Source organism: Catharus ustulatus, chromosome 18 (assembly GCF_009819885.2).
Source record: "Catharus ustulatus isolate bCatUst1 chromosome 18, bCatUst1.pri.v2, whole genome shotgun sequence".
NCBI lineage: Eukaryota > Metazoa > Chordata > Aves > Passeriformes > Turdidae > Catharus > Catharus ustulatus.
This window is the reverse complement of record NC_046238.1, coordinates 12,254,948-12,273,403: the sequence shown is the minus strand read 5'-3', so window position 1 is coordinate 12,273,403 and position 18,456 is coordinate 12,254,948. Positions and strand designations below refer to the sequence as shown.

The 18,456-nt window shown below is 56.1% G+C and overlaps 1 protein-coding gene across 3 annotated transcripts in view; it reads left to right on the top strand.

Moving 5' to 3' along the window:
• Positions 1–2,104: 2,104 nt before the first annotated feature.
• NOS1 (nitric oxide synthase 1) overlaps positions 2,105–18,456 on the top strand; it is a 73,363-nt gene continuing 57,011 nt past the window's right edge. For 2 of the 3 annotated variants that reach the window (XR_004419662.2, XM_033075607.2), the window contains exon 1: positions 15,827–16,071. The gene's annotated coding sequence lies outside the window, so the exon portion shown is untranslated. Of the gene's footprint in view, positions 2,123–15,826; positions 16,072–18,456 lie in introns of those variants that run through there. The other variant, XM_033075610.1, reaches the window with a different exon arrangement.

Sequence of the window (18,456 nt, the reverse complement as noted above, 5' to 3'; positions counted from 1 at the left end):
TGACCATCCCTGGATGCAGTGGTGAGTGAGAGCTGGGCTGTGCTGGGGCTGGGGGGGATCCTCCAGGCTGGATCTGTGTGCCAGGGGTTTGGGATGCTGCTGGATGGGATGATGTGCTCTGATGTGGGGGATTTGGGGGATGAGTGGCTAGGAAGGTTGTGCTGTGCTTCTAAAGAGAGATGGGAATTGTTGTGGATCCACTACTCTGGTCATGAGAGTAAGGAGGGGAAGGCAAAGGATTTGTCTTTAAATATTTGGGAAGCTGCAAAAACAGCAGTTTCTTTGGTGGGAGCTACCTGTTCCTGCCTGGCTGCAGCTCCAGGGCATCCATCCATCCATCCTTGATCCATCCATCCTTTATCCATCCATGGCTTCCTCCAGTGCTGCTGGAGATGTCCAAGCCCCTTATAAATTCAATTAAAAAATGAAAAAACTGCCTGTCCATCAGTCACAACCCCCTTTCCTACTGCTCCCTCCTTATTTCCATGGATCTGTTTGTGTGTGGGGATGGATCCTGGCAATCTGGGATTTGGAAGCCACAACTGGGGACTCAGAACCACTGAACTGCCCCGATGCCTCTGCTGGGAGGTGGCTGCTCAAAATTCCTTCCCATGGAGATTTGTTGGTTAAATGGCCCTGGGACAGAGCAGCAGGGATGGAGTCTGGTTTTGGGAAGGGGAAATGCTGGATGAAATGGCTCCCAGACTGATAAAAGTGGAGTTGGGAGTGAGGGCACGCAGGGTTCCTGCTCTCAGGAGCTGGATCTGAGTCACCTCGGGATGGGAAGGATCGTGTGAAGTGTGGCAGGGACCTGCTCCGGAGGTGATGACAGCAGCGATGTGACATCAAAACCTATTTTTATTTTATTTTGATTTTATTTGGCTCTTCTGAGTTAAACTGAGGCTTTTGGGTGTGAGAGCCACGTCCGTGTTGGGGCGATAGATGGGTCAAGCTCCTTGCTCAGGGCTCTTGTTGGGGTTAAAATCTCTTCAATTTAAAGCAGAAAATTGCTTCTGGGGATGTTCAGGGGCATTGCAGCAGAACCTGCTGTTGAACTGAGGTGCAGTTTGTCCTGCTAGAGGGGACAGGAACACCGGGGTCCCTGGAGATGATTTAATCTCCAAGGACTTCTTTAATTAACGCTGCAGCCCTTGGATGCCTCCTAATTGTCTGGGCACGGCTGACTTTGCAGCAGACAGGGGCTGAGGTTGTGGTGAGGAGCCTGGATGTGCCTTTCTGCTCTCCTTCCCTTTGGAGCTGAGAAAAATCAATGGAAAACCCTTCCAAATGCCCGGAGAACTCTGTTATCTCCCCATCAACCTCAAACAAAACCCCACTGCCTCGTCAAGGACAGGAGCTCCTCTGCGACTGGGTTAAAAATTCAACCTCTCCTTCTCGATAAAATTCCTGTGGTTTAGGGCAGAAAGAGCCGTTCTTGGCCCGGCTGTGGGGGGGAGACACCCTTTTCCAGCTCTGCACCTTTGTGGGGGGAGAGCATTTTGGAGAAGGGAAGGTCCTGATCCCCTGTGCCCGTGGTCCCGAGGGGCTCTTGGGCTTTTCCTGCTCTTCCCACGAGTTGGACGTTTGGAACTCAACCCCGCAGCTTCTCCCATCCTCGCCCTCCCTCCCAACCCCACCCGGGGAGACACGGCCCCCTAAACACCCAAAAATCAGCTGCAAGCCGTGCTTAGGCAGGCGTGGAGCAGCTTCCAGCCGGGAGAGATTAAAAGTTACTGAATAACCCAACTCCTGTGGCAACCCCGGTGGCTGCGGGGGCTGTGGCCGGTGCCAGGTGCGCAGTGCCCGGCGGGCGTTCCGGCCACCCCAAAAGCACCTGCGATTTCCCCCAGGCCAGCCCTGGCGAGCCGCAGGGGGTGTGTTGGCTGGAGTGATGAGCAGGGTGGGTCCCGGCCATGAGCTGGCGAGGGGACAAGGACACTGCTGGACCCGCTGAGGGGCAATGCCACCGTGGGAAGGGCGGCGGGCAGCGCGCAGCCGGCTGGGCACGGCTCACGCAGCCCTCCCGCAGCTCCAGCGCCGGCTGAGCCCTTTTCCTGCCGCTGCCCAGCGCCTCCTTCCCTGGCTCCGGCCAGCCCCTGCCTCTGGACGAGCCATGGCCTCGGTGTGTGCCTTTTGTTTGCTCTTCCTTTCGGGACCCACAGCCCGGGCGGGGGGAGCGGGGCCCCGGGCAGGCGGCGGGGGCGAGCGGGGAGCGATGCCCGGTGGCCTCCGAGGGCTCTCTCCGGACACAAGTAAGGCTGGGGCGGCGGGGACACTCCGGGGACGTGGCTCAGGGTGGCCCGGAGGGTGGGAATGTCTCACTGAAGTGGGAGTTTCAGTTTTCTAGGAGTGGTTCTCTCGGGATGGGATCGGGGGGGTTTGTTCAGATTGCTGCTGGGAATCACAGGGGGATCATTCCCGATCTCCAGGCGGTTCCACTTGTTCCTCACCTTGGACACACCTTTGGCCTCGGCAGGGTGGGCTGGGGATGCTGTGAGCGCCCTGCTGGCTCTGCGGGACCCTTTTGGGCACTGACAGCCTGAAAATCCCCTCCCAGGCGCACCTTTCCCACCTGGGGAAGCTCCAGCTTCTCCTCCAGCACGGGCTGGCAGGGCCGTGCTCTGCCTTGGGTAAAGCACAGCAGATTTTGGGCACCTGCAGAGATGTGGGGCGCGGCTGTGGGCAAGGGAGAAGGAAAAGCATCCGAAGGGAAGGGAAGCATCTCCTGCGGGGAGGCGTGCGCTCCTTCCCCCAGCGCCGAGCTCATCCTGCAAACTGCGTCGGCTCCGCAGCTGCTCCGGCTTCCTGGGAAGTCCTATTGATGCCAAAGCAATCCTGGAGAGGGAGGGGGAATGACTAAAGTTATCCGCGGCCGTGTGCTGCTGCAGATGCGGGGTCCTTCCCCCCCTTCTCCCTGTTTTTTTGGGGAGGGGTTCCGAGCCTGTGATCAAAAGCTGGAGCTGGCGTCCATCTGCTTCTGACAACCTGAGCGCTCGCTGGCAGCTTCTGCATTCAGAGCCTTGAATTCCTCAATAATTAGAGGAGTTTTTTCGGAAAAAATCCCCATCTGGGCTTTTTCATGATGGGAATGAAAAGCCAAGGTGGGTGTGGGAGTGGGGCAGGTGGATTTTCAGCCTTAGCAACCCAAATCTTGAAATATTACATCAGCACCGAAGAGGTGTAATTAAGTAGGAAACAAATGAGCCCAGCTAATCTGTTTTGCTTGTTTGAGCTTAGCGGAGTGCAGAAAACAAACAGAGGCTGAATGATGAATGAGACTTCTTTTTATTTATTTTTTTAAAGGGTTTTTCTTTCCCGGAGCCCCGAGGGGGGGGTTGGGATGTGGGTCAGGAAACGCGGCCGCTCTCCCCCGCGGCTCCGAGGTCACCCGGCCGTGGCAGCCGGGGCTCTGCGCCGCCGCTCGCCCGCTCCTCGCTTTCCCTGCCAGCTCTGCCAAGCCGGCTCCCTTGGACGCCTTCCCGGAGGGATGCGGATGGATCTCCGAGCTTCTCTTCCCCGCGCCTGAGGTGCCATCAAAGCCGTGCCCCGCGGGTCGCCGCTCTGCCCTTTACGGTGGCGCTGCCACCTCTCCCCTCCCTCTGCAGCCCCGGGAGCTTCCGCGGGGCCTCGGCACACGAGCATCGCTCGGGGCTGGGGTTCCTGCAGGGAATTCTTGCTGTTATGGGTGCCAGGAGTGAGGAAAAGCTTCATGGCACCCCACACCCTCCCGCTGTCGCCCTGTCCCCGGCCACCCCACAAAGGGCAGGGGGACACGGTCCCGGCTGTGAAGCTTTCCCAGCTCTTTGAACGCCCCAGAGGGCTCCAGCACCTTGGATGTGTCGCAGCTGTGGTGGCGTCTCCCCGCTCCCTGTCCCGCTTCCCCCGGCGAGGGCTGATGGGGCTGGGGCTGCTTTTGGGCTGCCTGGGCTTTGGGATTGTTTTCTCGGCGCTCCCGGGCGCTGTCGGGCTCCGGCAGTGACACGAGGTGCCAGGAGCAGATGGCAGCCATCGGCCGGGCTGCCTCTCAAATCCCTGTGGCTCCTGGCACCGTGCTGGGCAGCGGCTCCTCGTAACCCCCTCGCTCCCACGCTGCTCTCTGGGGAAAAACTGGGGGGATTTGGGGCCTCTCCGTTGAGTATTTTGCATTTAAGCTCCGTGCCCAACCCGCCGAGGAGTTTATTTTCCTGGTGTGACAGTGGGCATGGGAGGGAAAGAAGTTTGTGGGTCTGAAGCGCTGCCCATCAGTCGGTGCTGACAACGACCCTGTTCTCCCACCCCCTCCTGCCAAACCTTCCAGAAATGGATTTAAAACCAGAAGAAAAGAGCAGCTTTGTGGGCACCCGAGAGGGCAGGGCGCTGTGCTATGGGTGGGGGGAGAGCTGTGGCTGAGATATGTGGGGTCACCTCGGGATGGGGAGTCTGGAGCGGGGATCCTCCGTGACACCACAGGGCCCCGAAACCTGGCAGGGCAAAGGAGATGATCCCAAAACCTGGCAGGGCAGAGGAGATGCTCCCAGCGTGCCCGTCCCGGTCAGCGCCCCCCAAACCCCCCTGGCCCTTCCTTGGCCCCACTCGCTGGGTCCTGCCCTCGAAGCCTCCTCGGTGGAGCTGTGCCCCCCAGGAGCCCCCCACACCTCTGGCTCTCCCCTCGCACCCCCATCCTCTCTCCCCTCCGCTCCCGGCACCTCCCGCCCCCGGAGCCGCCGGGAAATTGGGAAACGGCCAAAATGAAACAAGTTTTTCCCTTCCCTCCTGGGTGACAATTTCAAGCCCGCGGGAGCTCTGTGGCCAGCAGCCAGCTCCCGAATCCACACCGCCCCAGGGGAGCAGCAGCCCGCCAGAACCAGCACCAGCGCTTGTGCTGTTATTATTTTAATTATTATATTTCTTTTAAATTCTGTTTCTCCCCGGCGAGGGAAAGGTTGGAGCGATTTATTCGCAGGCGTTGCAGGAGCTGCCTGGTTTCAGCGCTGCTGCCTTTTCTCCCTCCGAGTAATCAGAGCAGTTCTGGAAGAGAAAATTGAGCAACTCGGTAGCGGGCGGTGTCTTCCTCACCGAGCGAGGCTGTTTATCCTCCTCGTTTGGGTTTCAGATGAATAAATTTGCCAGACAACAATGATATTACCCTCGTCTCGAAGTCTTTATCAATTTGCAGTTGTCTCTCCGCTGATAGTTTTTTATTGAGCTGTCTGAGATGATTTCCAAAGAGAGGACTGCAATTTCAACTATTAAGTAATTTGGGAGAGCAATTAGTGTGAATCTGGAAACTCCCTGTGTTGCTCCTGAATAAATCAACCTCTCTGCGAGAGCCGTGCTGAAAGAGCCTGGGCTGATTTATGGAAAAGGAGGGGTTTGGCCAGGGAAACAACAGGGAGAGAGTTCCTTGCCTGGAAAACTTTAATACCTTGGTGATGCTGTGGTTCACAGGGTGCTGGGATTTCCTCTGGGGGTGTCCCCTCCTTGCACCCCAATCTCCAGAAGGATTCTCTGCTGCCTGAAGAGGTCCTGGCTTTGCTTCTGCGTTGGTTCTCCTGGGGGAGATGGAGGAGAGGTGGAAGGGATGGGGGGCAGGGAAATGAGGGAGGCCAGAGGAGATCCCACATCCTCCCTTGCCCCAGGGTTTCATGGGACTCGACCCAGCTCATGACTCTCGGTTTCAAACTGAGAGAGGTTTGATTTGGATGAGATACAAGGAGGACTTTTTTGGATGAGGATGGTGAGATGTGGCTGTTCCATCCCTGGCAGTGTCCAAGGCCAGGCTGGATGGGGCTTGGAGCAGCCTGGGGTAGTGGAAAGTGTCCCTGGCCACGGCAGGGCAGGAGTGGGATGGGCTTTAAGGGTCCTTTCCAACCCAAACCGTTCCATGATTCAGTTTTCTGTCAAAGGCCTCGCTGAAGTGAGGTCTCAGCCTGAACTGCTGCTCCTGATCCACAGAGCTCGGAGAAGAGATCAGGGCCCCTGGCCATGCCTTACACCTGATAAACCCCTGCTGGCAGCTCCCAGTGCCTCCCACACCCATCCTGACTTTAATCCTTCCCGGAGGGTTTTCTCCACCTGCTCAGAGCAGCCCCTGCTTGCCTGGATCATCCTGCTGGGATCCAGGGTGACATTTCCCTTTTCCCTGCCTCAGAGAGCTCCCCAGCATCACCCAGGGACAGGAGCAGCTCAGGTGAGCACAGAGCCAGAGGGCTGAAGCACAACACCCTCCTCTCCCACTCCAGGGTCATCCCAGGGAAGTTATTCCTGGCTGCAGGGAGCCTGGAGAGCCTCCACCCCTCCAGACAGCCGCTCGTGTTTGGAGCTTTTTCCCTCTGCTTCCCCCTCCGAATCCCTCCGTAATCCACTAAGGGGCCTCACATCTCCCTTTCTTTCTCCTCTTTTTTTCTGTTCCTAAAACAATTAGCTTGGCTCAAACCCTCTGCAATCCATCAATTAATACAAGCTGCGGCAGTAAATTAAAGGGAAACAGGAACAACTATGCTGGGATTAGGTCACTGAAACTATAAACTTTGGAACAAATCAGATTTCCTTGGGAAGGGAAATGGACAGCAGAGATATGTCAAGCCCTGAGATGAGACAGGCTCGGAGCAACTTTCCAGAGTCTCCTGACTTGGCCACTGGATGCCAGAACTTTTTCCCCAGGGGAAGTTTTGGGCTGCCAGACCCCGTTGCTGCTGCTGTAAGCTTGGATGGCCAAATAAACAAACAGGGAGAGAGGGGAAATGGGAAAGGGGTGGGGGGAAGCTGCAGGGACACTCTGGGTGTCAGGACCTGCTGCCAGCCCTGTGTCCCCCTGTCCCCCGTGGGTGAAGCTCTGGGTTGTTGTGCCTGTCTGAAAGGTTGGATTTGTTCATTGCCAGTTCCCCCAGTGACATTTCTGTCCTGCCAGTGGAGGTGATGCCTGGAAAGGCTGAGCTGGAACAGACTAGGCAGAGTAAAAGGGATAAAATCAGTATTTATTGAAAGGATGCACCTTGAGTAGGGCAAGAGCCTGGCTGAGGCTGCACCCAAATCAAATCCCAGATGGATCCTGGTCACGAGTTTTACACTTCTAGAAGTTTTGGTTCCTCTACATACTGGGGTTAATTATCCAGTCCTGGCTTGCCCCCTTTCCCTCACTGTTGTTTCTGCTTTTTGGGTACCAGTTGTGCTGGATTCTCCAGCTAGGAAGGAATTGTTTTGTCCAACTTACTAACACCTAACATGAAGTTTTGGAGTTACACACTAAGCAGCAGAGATTCTGAAAAAGATAAAAGCTAAACTCCAAGGCATCATTTCCCCCTTGAGAGGGGAGGGAGCAGTGCTGGGAATGGTGCTGAGAAGGGCCAGGGGGAGGCAGGGCAGTGCCAGCTCAGGGAAAAGGGGATGAAAACCCTCCCCAAAGCCAAGGTGAGGGGCACAACAGGGATTTGTGTCCTGAGGGAACGAGATCCTTGTCCTGAGCTCTGGCAGGGCTCAGGCTGCCCCTTCCCTGCCCATCCTCGCTGCTGGGCAGGGCTCATCTGTCCTGCCCTCTCCACAGAGGATCCTCCTGTGCTGGACGGTCTGGAGCAGGGATTTCACCTTCCTGGCAGGACAATCCCAACCCCTGTGCTCCCATCAGCTCCAGAAATGCCTTTTGCCTTCAGTTCTTGGCGTCAGTTGATGCTGCAAACTGATTTCCAGAGTGTCTGTGAGGGAAACTTGTCCTGCTCTCTGCATCCTCCCTCCTCTCTTCCCACAGTTTTCACCCCAGGCTTTGCTCTCTGGGCTGGTGGTGCCAAACCTTGGGGTCCCTGCTGCCTTCCCGAGGAGGTCCCTGGCACCTCGTGAGCACAACCCCGTCCTGCTGCTGCCCCAGCCCTTCACCCCTGCCCACAGAGCCGCTCCAGGGCCACCACACCCCTGCAGCTCCAGACAAAGTCTCGTTAAGGCTGGAAAACCTCTGCTGGAACAGCGTGGGAGCTGCAGGGCTCGTCCTTGAGGAAAACAACCCATCCTGGCCTTTTATTTCCTCCTAATGATGTGTGTCAGCCGTGCCCAGCTCGTTCAGAGCATCAGAGGTGGGAGCAAAGCCCGTGGGGGCTCCAGCAGCTCCCAGGGCTCCCACCCAGCCTGGGGTCTATGGGCAGGGTCCTCAGGGAGCTCCAAGGGACCACCCATGGGGTGGGCAGGGAGAGCTTCAAGGAGGAGAGCTTTCAGCTTCAAAAGGAATTCAAATTTCCTATTAAAATAGGAATTTTTTTGGATCAAGGCTCCCTGGATGGATGTTTTGGGGACTTGGAGCTGATAAACCTCAGAGCAGCTCTCACACGAGGGATGAACTGTCCCGGGATGAATTTTAACCTAATTGCTACTAACACCTCCCTCCATCCCAGAGGTACGCACCCCAAAAGTGTCACCACCCTTGCTGAGCACATATTTTGTATTTTATTTATTATTGTTATTATTTTTATTGTTATTATTAACTATATTAGCTAGTTCACATTCTGTATGTGCTGAAGGATTATCCCAGGGCAGATTTGGGGGATCACATCTCGTTCAGAAATCACTTTGGATGCATTTTTGGAGTTGGCAGCAATCCTTGAACACAGTCCCACTTTTCAATTAACGTGTGCATTAATGATGTTATTTCCTGACCTGACAGTGTGGGCCTCTCAGGTGGGGGGGTAAAAGTGGATAAAACTTTGGATAAAAGTGTGGGGATGTGGGAAGAGTCTGTGCAGGTTTCCCTGAGTGCCTGAAGAGCCGAAATGAGGCACCCCCAGTCCAGAGGCTGCTACACAGAGTCCCCACAAAGGGACACTCCCAGGTCAGTGACCCCACAGCTCTGGGCTTTGCTGGGGCACTGACAGACACAGGGGCTGAGGGAACAGTTCCCTGTTTTCCATGGGAATTGGTGTAGTCAGCAGAGGAGGGAGGAGTGAGGATGAGCAGGGTAAGACAGCGATGAGAGCCCAGTCTTGGCAAACTTACTCCAAAAAATTTCCAATTTTAATAGGAAATCCCAATTCCTTTTGAACCTTAAACCCTGTCCTCCTTAAACCCCTCCCTGCTCTGAGGGGAGGCAATCCAGGCAAACCCTGCTCCTGTTTGGAGTTCTCCTCTCCCAGGGAGCACCTGGGGATGCTGAGCTGCTGTGGGCAGAACATTTTCCTTGTTCCTGCTGTGCCTCCCTGCCCAGGGCTGAGCACAGGGCCAGGGTGCAGAGAGCAGCAAAACCTGGGCTGGTTCCATGCATTCTACACCAGATTTATTGCTCTTTAACCCCCTTTTCCTGGTTCAGGGATGGGAAGAGCAGAGACATCTCAGCCTGGTCTGGGATGTTCTGCTGGCCCCAGTAATTTGGCATTTTTCTTCACTTTCTCCTCTGGATTATATTTCCCCACCCTCTTAACAAGAGCAGATCCCAGGAATTGTTTTGGTATTTCCAAACAAAAACCAGGTAGACTCCAAGACTGATGCCAGGAGAAGCTCAAGCCCCTTCCAGGAGCACCTGGACACTGCTTGGGGAGCAGCAGGCAGGGAATGCCAAGCAGGACTTGTGTAATCCAGGGTGTCTCCAGCATTAATATCCCAAATTCACAGAGGGAGAATGGATGGGCTGGGAGAGGCCAAGACAGCAGAGAAAATTGGGATTTGCAGCTGGAGAAGGTGGGATAAATAGCCCTGGGATAACTCTGGGATAACCCTGGGATAACTCTGGGGTAATTCTGGGATAACCCTGGGATGACTCTGGGATAATTCTGGGATAATCTTGGGATAACTCTGGGATAACCCTGGGATAACCCTGGAATAACTCTGGGATAACCCTAGAATGAATAACCCTGGGATAACTCTGGGATAACCCTAGAATGAATAACCCTGGGATAACTCTGGGATAAATAACTCTGGGATAATTCTGGGATAACTCTGGGATAAATAACCCTGGGGTAAATAACTCTGGGATAACTCTGGGATAAGCTGTTCAAACCTCTGCTGGCAGTGCCCACCTTCACACCAACAAATCCACCCCTCAATCTTCCCTTCCCTGCATCCCCCTGAACCATGGTTTTCCGTGGCTCTTTGGGGTTTTCTGGGGTTTTTGGGGTTTTTGGGCAGGGAGGTGCCTGCAGGGAGGGCGGGAGGTTCAGACACTGGCTAATCCTGTTAGGAAGGCAGTGGTTATTGCAGGGCTTCCAGTGGGACCTGCTAAATGAACCATAATTCTGTAATGAGATTTCCTTTTCCCGGCCAGACTAAATGTTCTTGGCCACTGGGAATAGGAGGTCGGGGAGAAGGGGGGGAGAAGGAAAAATAAAGAGAGAGAAAGAAAAAGAGGAGGGGGAGGAGGGTCAGGCTCCTCTCTCTTGGTTGCATGGGAGGTGTGGAGAGCTCTGGTCCTTGTGCTCATTCCTGAGCCCTGGCAGAGCCAGAGCTGCCCTGGCCTCCCCTGCAGGGCATTGATGGGACCTTGAGAGCAAGAAAAACCCCCCTGAGGTTGTGTTAGCACTCCAAAATCTGGAGAAGGTGGGAGAGACTTCTTTAGGGAGCAGCAGGGTGCTGGAGAGGGAAGGGGAGGCAGGGACATGGGCTGGGAGGGAAAAGAGGCTCTGGAGGGGCAGAGATTTCCTTGTGGGAGAGTGGAATTACCCCGAGAGGTGTCTGAAGGGGGATTATTCTGATTTGTAGCTGCAGCAGGGAGGAGCCAGCAGCTTCCTGATGTGTGATCATCACCCTGGGAGGGGCAGCTCCCATCCTGTCCTGGCTCATCCCTAAGACACCTTTGGCACCGAGGTGAAGCCAGGGCAGAGGAGAATGGGATCGCTGGTCTGAGCAAACTGCAGGGATTGGGATCAGCTCAAAGCTCATCAGGCCCTTAAATCCCATCCCATCCCACCCCACCCCTGCCATGGGCAGGGACACCTTCCACTGTCCCAGGCTGCTCCAAGCCTCATCCAACCCTGGACACTGCCAGGGGCAGCCACAGCTTCAATCTCTGCTTACAGGGAACAATTCCTTCCCAATAACCCATCCATCCCTGCCCTCTGGCTGTGGGAAGCCATTCCCTGTGTCCTGTCCCTCCATCCCTTGTCCCCAGTCCCTCTCCAGCTCTCCTGGAGCCCCTTTAGGCCCTGGAAGGGGCTCTGAGCTCTCCCTGGATCCTTCTCCTCTCCATGTGAGCACCCCCAGCTCTCCCAGCCTGGCTCCAGAGCAGAGGGGCTCCAGCCCTTGGAGCACATCCATGGGCTCCTCTGGACTCTCTCCAGCAGCTCCAGGTCCTTCCTGTGCTGGGATCCCAGTCTCTGCCATTCCCCCACCCCTCCCTTCCTCCCCCCTCAGCCTTCAGATGTCCCCACACATCCCAAATTTTTTTCTTTTCACCCTGGGATGAGAAGCCTCCCTCTGGGGAGCAGAGTGGGGTTGGGAATGCTCCAGGCAGCCCCAGCAGCAGGGAGAGATCCAGGATTTTGTAACAGCTCGATCCTGGTGGTGTTCAGGGTTTGTTTCTTTTCTTCCTGCTCTTTCTTACTCTGATTTTTCCTGTCTTGGTGGCAAACAGAAGCCTTTGGTTTGCCAGGCCCCAGGCTGGGTTCCTCTGCCTGTGGCTGCTCCTTTGGGGTGAGAGTTTTCCTGCCTTCCCTGCTCCAGAAATTCCTGGGGGTCCTGTGAAACCCCTGGGTTCTGTCTCATCCAGCAGGCAGGTGAGGGAAAAAAAAAAAAAACCAGAAAAAGAAAAATGCTTGGATGTTTTTATTTTTCCCTTTGAAGTTTGGTCCCAGGGGTGCTGCAAACCTGGTGGCTGATCCTAATGCCTTTGTTTCCCATTTTTAAATGAGAATTGGGCACGAATTTGTTGTTTTCCAGCCTTTCATGGGGCAGTGCTTGGCTGGCCCAAGGTTCTTTGTGAGGTTGTTTTTCCTGTTTACTGTTTTTAGCCTCCAACCCCTCCCCTGGGCTGCATGGATGGGCACCTCCCGCTCCCAACTCCGAGCTTTTTCCAGCCCATCAGCTGCTCCTGCTGCAAAACACCCTCGGCTGGGGAGGGCAAAATAACAGCGCTAAAAATAAAATAAAAGAATAAAATGAAAAACGGGGCTTTGGATGCTGCCTCTCAGGAAAAACCTGTGGGGCTGGGTCTGTCCAGCCTGTGGGGCTCCATCCTCCTGCCCAAGATTTTCCCAACGATCCAGCCTGGAATGAGCCATCCAAAGAGCTGGAGGTGCTGGGAAAGGCTGGAAATCAAAACAGGTGGGGCCCCTGCAGTGTTTTCCTGGCATGGAGAGACAGGATATCCCAGAATTTCACCTCCTCCCACTGCAAACTGGACAGGAGCCAGGTGTGAGTGGTCAGGGAGATCTGGGTGTGCCCAGCAAGGAATCATGGAGTGGTTTGGGATGGTTTGGGATGGAGGGACCTTAAAGCTCATCCCATCCCACCCACCCTCACTGTCCCTGTCCAGTCTGGCCTTGGGCACCTCCAGGGATCAGGAATCTTCTCCCTGCTTAGGGTTTATCCATAGAAAACATCTTTTAATTCCCTCCTAAAGCAGCTGGGATTTCTGGGCAGGAATTCCACCCTTGGTGGAGTTGCCATCACCCTCTGGCTGCATCCAGAGGGGGAAATCATCCAGATTTTAAACACAGGCACGATTTCCCTTCTCCAACAGCACCAAAACTCTGGAAGGTTTGGGGGGTTGTTTTTTATTTTTTGGTCTCCCTTTCCTCGGGGAGCAGGGTCCATCCAGCTGGGCTTTATCCCCTCCCTCATCCTGCCCAATCCAGCTGAACCCAGTGGGAGACCTCAGAAACAGGATGGGTTTGGGAGCGGTGGGAAAAGGGTGCCTGAAATGTGTGGGATGAAGGCAGGGAGCTGGGATCTGGGCTGAAATCCACCTGTGGCATCTCACAAGGGGATGCCAGGGACTTTTTTTTTACTCCATCAACCTTGTTGGAGATTCCAGCCCCACACAGGGATGGGTTCCAGTGCTGGATGGGAGCTCAGAGGTGACCCCAGGGAGCTGCTGAGCCCCAGTTCCCTCCCTTTACTGGGACCAGTCCTGCTCCCAGGAGCCTGAAATCCCTCACGGGGCAGGGTCTGGCTGTGGGGAACCTCTCCCAGGTGAATGACTGGGCTGTGTCTGGAGGGAGCAGAAAAAGCTCTATATTGAGGTTTTTGTTTTATTTAGAGCTGGCACCTCCAAATCTGTTTCCGGGGCTTCGTGCTCAGCTCTTCTGGGCTGGTGCAAAGTGGTTTGGGGGGCTGAGAAGGAGCTGTTAAATACCCTCAAATTCCAGAAGTTTCGAGATCCCATTAAAGCCGTTCCAGGAATAAAACCAAATTCCTGGCACAGCATCTGAAAACTTCTCAGTTGGTGGGAGGGCTGAGATTCGGGGAAGAAAAGGGGAGAAATCTGAGAGTTCTGTCCTGAGTTCTTGTTTGTCCCTCATTTTTTTTTGGGAATTGGGCTGGGAGAGATCCATGGCAGAATCAGCCAAACGAGGCTGATTTAGAGGTGAGCATCACTCAAGGCTTTTTATTATTATTATATTTATTATTATTATTATTTGGCTGGGCTGTGATGAATTTGGGAGCTGGGATTTGCCTTCTCCTTGCTCTGTGCTGCTCCATCCAGACTGGAAGGAGCTGGGATATGGAATCATGGAATGGTTTGGGTGGGGAGAGACCTGAAAGTTCATCTCAATCCCACAGGCAGGGACACCTCCCACTGTCCCAGGCTGCTCCAACCCCGTCCAGCCCGGCCTTGGACACTGCCACGGATCCAGGGGCAGCCACACCTTCTCTAGGAATTCCATCCCAGCCCCTCTGCACCCTCCCAGGGAACAATTCCTTCCCAAAATCCCGCCTAGCCCTGCTCTCAGCAGGGGCTCACTGCTCTCTCCTCCCTGGGATGCCGCAATTGCTGTTTATTGGAGTGGGTCTGGGGGCAGCAGGGACCTGGAGCCTCCTCCCTGCAGGGCAGCACCGAGGGACTTCGCTGCTTGGTGATGGATTATTTTTATCATATTATTTTTTCCTCTTTGCTCCTCTTTAGAAATGAAGAACTCGGCAGCAGCTGTTTCTGTGCTTTTGGGTTTGCTTTGTGCTGGGTTTTGCAGTGAGTGCTGTGCAGATTTGGCTTATCAGGCTCTCAGGCTGCTGCAGCCCTCGCCTCTCCTCCCCAGCCCTATTTACCCACAGCCCCGGCTGACGCAGGGCCCTTTCCTGTGTTTGTCACCACCCACCCCAAGGTGCTCCAGCGATAACTTTTCACTTCAGATTAGGGATTTGGGGCTTTTCAAAAGAGTCTTTAACCTACAGCGCTCAGAAATGTGTTACTTCACTGAAAGAAAAAAAACAAATCTCGAAATTTACTGCTGAAGGTTGACACGAAAAGGATTTTTCTGGTTTGTAATTACACCAAGATTTGATCTAAAGGTTCAAAGGTGCCGTCTGGGGGCCTGATGGCACTGGAAAGGAGCGGGCTGGAAATAGGGACTCAGATGGCACAAAATCCTGGGAACTGGCTGGTTTTAGCTGGCTTTAATGATCTCGATTCCGCTGATTCCAGTGGAGTCGTGGAGCTCTGCTGCTGCTGCTGCTGAAGCATCTGCCCCCGAACCTCCAGCTGCTGGGGATGGCTCAGCTCAGACACTTGTGCTTCAAAACAGGGTTTGCATCTGAATAACCCAGGAGTGGCTCGAGCCCCTTTCAGGCTACCAAGCGAGGCTTTAAAGCAGGGTTTTTAATCTAAATTACACCCCGGTTTACAAGAAGTCCTTGAACTTTGGGGTGTTTGTGAGCCCTTCAACGCGTCCTTATAATGATAATGAAAGCAATTTGGATTTTGATGGGAAGGTGGTAGGGCTTGGGGCTGGAGGAAATGTGACTTTTGAAGGGAGAGGGTTCATATTTTGAAGTAGAATCGAAAAAGAAATGCAAGGGAAGAGAGACAGGTCCTCCCCTGCCCTGTAACAGCGATGAAACATGAATTCATCCCCCTGGAATTTCTTGTTTGTGTGCTCCCATAATCTCATTTCTTTGGTGTGTGTATGAAGCTCGAGATAGTTGAATGCCAGGAGCCAAATTCTCTTGGACTAATATCTTTTTATTAGATTTGCTGCGTGCGTGTGTGCCCACGTGTGAGAGAGAGAGATCACCCTTCATCACCCACCTCGTGCCCTCGGAGGACGAGAGGAGCTCCCAAGGAATCTTTCCAGCAGCGTTTTCCAGCTCTGACCCCCCGTGCGGGGAGGTTTGGGATGGAAACGTGGCTTTTGGTGGGGTTTACAGGTGTCTTGTTGGATATTGGGGTTTGTGCCGGGATATTTCACTTTGTCGCAGCTCTGCCTGGTCATTGAGGGCTGTGACAGCTTCTGGAAGTGGGGGGCGAAGAGTTCTCCCCTAAAATCTCCTGGGGAGGGAGGGAGGAGCTGGGAGCTGGCCCAGGGATGTTTTAAAAGCGAGCTGCCCTGGCCGTGAGCTCTGATCAAACCCCAGTTTTGCTCCATGGCTTCGATGAAACCCCAACCTTTGCCCCGTGCAGAGGGGGCGGTGAAAGCTTCCCCCGCTCCCCCAAGGGGGGTTCTGAGCGGGTCCCACCTGAGCCCGTGGTGCCGGTCCCAGCAGCCCTTCCCCAGCCCGTCTGAGCTGCCGGGACTTCCCAGCCTGTGCCGGGGGCTCGGGAAGGGAAGAGCGAAGGCTCACTGCCACCTCTAGGCAAAGCCCAGCATCGGCGCTCGCTCTAAACTGGAGCACGGACAGACAATCATGGGATTTGTCCCAAATCGCCGCAGTGGCAGTGCCAGAGCCCGCTATCAGCTGCTGCGCGTGTGTGTGGTGTGTGCGCCGTTCCACGGCTCCTAAAGCTTTAGTATAAATATGTTCAGCCCTTCCTTTAGTCCGCCGGCTTTAATCCCCCGCACGCATTTCCAGCCGCGTGGAAATCGCAGCCCAGTAACTCCCGAGCCGCGGCTGCCGGGGAGATTGTGTGTGTGATCTGTGCCCATCATTCCTAAGGATCTTAGGGAGGGAGAGCCGAGCATCCTGAGCGGCACATCCCCGGCGGATCCCAGCGAGCTGAGGGATCCGGCTCCAGCTCCCCAGAGAGAGGTGGGTGAGGGAGAAGGGCAGCAGCAGAGGGGAAACAGCGGGATCAGCGCGGTGGGAAGGAAATTTGGGCATTAAGTGCTGGGTTTATATTTGGTTTCTATCCCTAACCTCTGGCAGCATATGGCCGGGAGCGAGCGGCGCTGAGCTGCTTCCAGAGGAGAGGGGGAACCGGGCAGCAGCGCTGTGAGGGGCAGGGAGGCGGCTCTTCCCTCTCCCGAGCAGTTTTGGGGGATAACTTCCCAGGCAGCACCGCTGGAATTTGCTCCCAGCTGTGCGGAAGGGGAAAGCAACTTCCATGGACGAGGCTGGCTGGGCAGGGCTGGGAGCGGGGCATGTCTCCAGAGCTGGGGCTGCCCAGGGAGGAGGATGAGGCAGGGTGACAGGGACACGTTCCCTGGGGAGAGATGCTACCCCCAGACGTTTTTTTGCTGGAGGGAGGAGGGTGCAGCCCTTTGCTGTCACACCGGGAGCTGTGTCGGGAAGGGGCTCAGGGGTGCGGCTGTGCTGGGGAGGGTCTCTCTCCACCTTCTCCATTCACAGCCCGACCTCTGCCTCCTCAGTTGTTTATGAGCCTCCAAGCCTTTCCCTTCCCGGCTGACTCACGGCTTCCAGCTGGAGGGAAAGGCTACCTGGGGCTCCTCCCTGGTGCAGGGGGAGCGCAGGACACGCACAGGCCCCCGGCTCCGTTCCCGCAGGGACACTTCGCTCCTGGCTCGCACGGATTTCCGGGCAGCAGCAGAGCTCCAGGTGATCCCAAAATGAGCCCTGTCCCACGCAGCTCCCTTCCGGTGGGGGAAGGAAGCGCTGCCGTGCCCTGCGAGGATGTGGCCCGGGCATGAGCCGAGCTCTGTTCCCTGGGATCCTGGGCTGGTTCTTGGGCTGGGATCCTGCCGGGGGTGGCGGGTGGGAGAGCCGGGCTTCAAAGCCGTGCCCCGGAGTGGCACAGGGAGCTCTGCTGCCCGGGATCAGGGCTTTGCTTCCTCTGACGGGGCTGCCTCACTGGCAGGAGGAGCAGGAGGTGCTGGTGGCCGTGTGTTGGGGTGGCTTTGGCAGTGCAGAGTCCCCTCAAACAGGTGACATCACAGCCACCTGTGCTGCAGCTGCCTGCGCCCCTATCCAAGGAAAAGTGTCCCAGCTTCCCTGGCCGTCAGCAGCCCCCAGAGCCCTGCCGCTGTGAGCCCTGGAAGGGGAAGGGTTTGGACTTTTCCCAGCCTGTGCCTGGGCCACGAAGTCCTTTGTCACCGGTGTCACCGGTGTGTGCCCGCTCCTCCCTGCGCGGGGCAGCGTTCCCCGGCCGGTGATCAGAGCAGATGTCCTTGGGTAGCTTACTCTTAGATGAGTCCTCCTGGCTCTAAATAGGCAGAATCATGTTTTGCTTAGCCCCAGACAGTGTTACAGCCTGATCTCTGTCAGGAGGGGCGGAACGGGGGAGGCAGCCCCGCTTCTTCTGGTGCATTTGCCCGTCCTCTCGCCCTCTCCACCCCTGCACAGCTCCCGGTGTGCCGGGCAGGAGCAGGGCTGCTCGGCTCCCCCTTCGCCGTGGGAAGTTCTGTAATTGAATCGCCTGCTGTGCCTTGTGTTATTTGCCTGCCTCTGCTGAGGCACCGGGGCAGGCGCTGGGGCTGCCCGGGCTGGGTGGCACCGCAGCTGCCGGGCATCCAGGGGCTGGGCACCTTCCCCGGGCTCGGGACACCTTCCTGTGCTCCGGCGGGAGCTGCCTGCTGACCTTGGGAGCGGGCTGAGAGCAGGTGAACCTCACACCCCTGCCCGAGAGGCAGCTCGGTTTATATAATATTATATATCTATAATTGTGTGTTTGTTGTTGCCATGGGAATGAGCACAATCGCAAGGGCTGGAGACTGATGTCAAACCTGGGTCTGCTCTGGGCCGTGTTGGGGGCAGATAAAGAGTCAGGAGGGGAAATGGGGTGAGGGGACCCTTCGTTCCCTGCCCCGTGTGCAGCCCGGGAGCAGCTCCGGTAGCTGAGGCACGGGGCTGTCCCGGCACCCCTGGATCCGGGCTGGGAGCACTGGGGGATCCCCAAGGAATGGTGGTGTCTGCCCTGGGCACCGAGCAGGCACGGGGGGCTGCCTGCTGCAGGAAAAGAGGGGATTTTCTGCCTGCCTGGGAGCAGCAATGTGGGGGCTGCAGCAGGACTGGGCAGGGACTTGGGGACCACTCAGCCCCTCCGTTGCCCCCCCGGGGCAGGCAGAGCCCCCCACTCGCCCGGGGCAGGCTGAGTCAGGCCCGCGGGGGGTGAAGCAGAGCGTCCAAGCAACAAGTGGGGGCCGGGGGTGCTTCTGAGCTCTTTAATTGGTGGGGGAGCTGGGGGGGTGGGCGATGCTCCCCGGCAAGGGGAGGGAGGGGGAAGAAAAACCAGGCTGG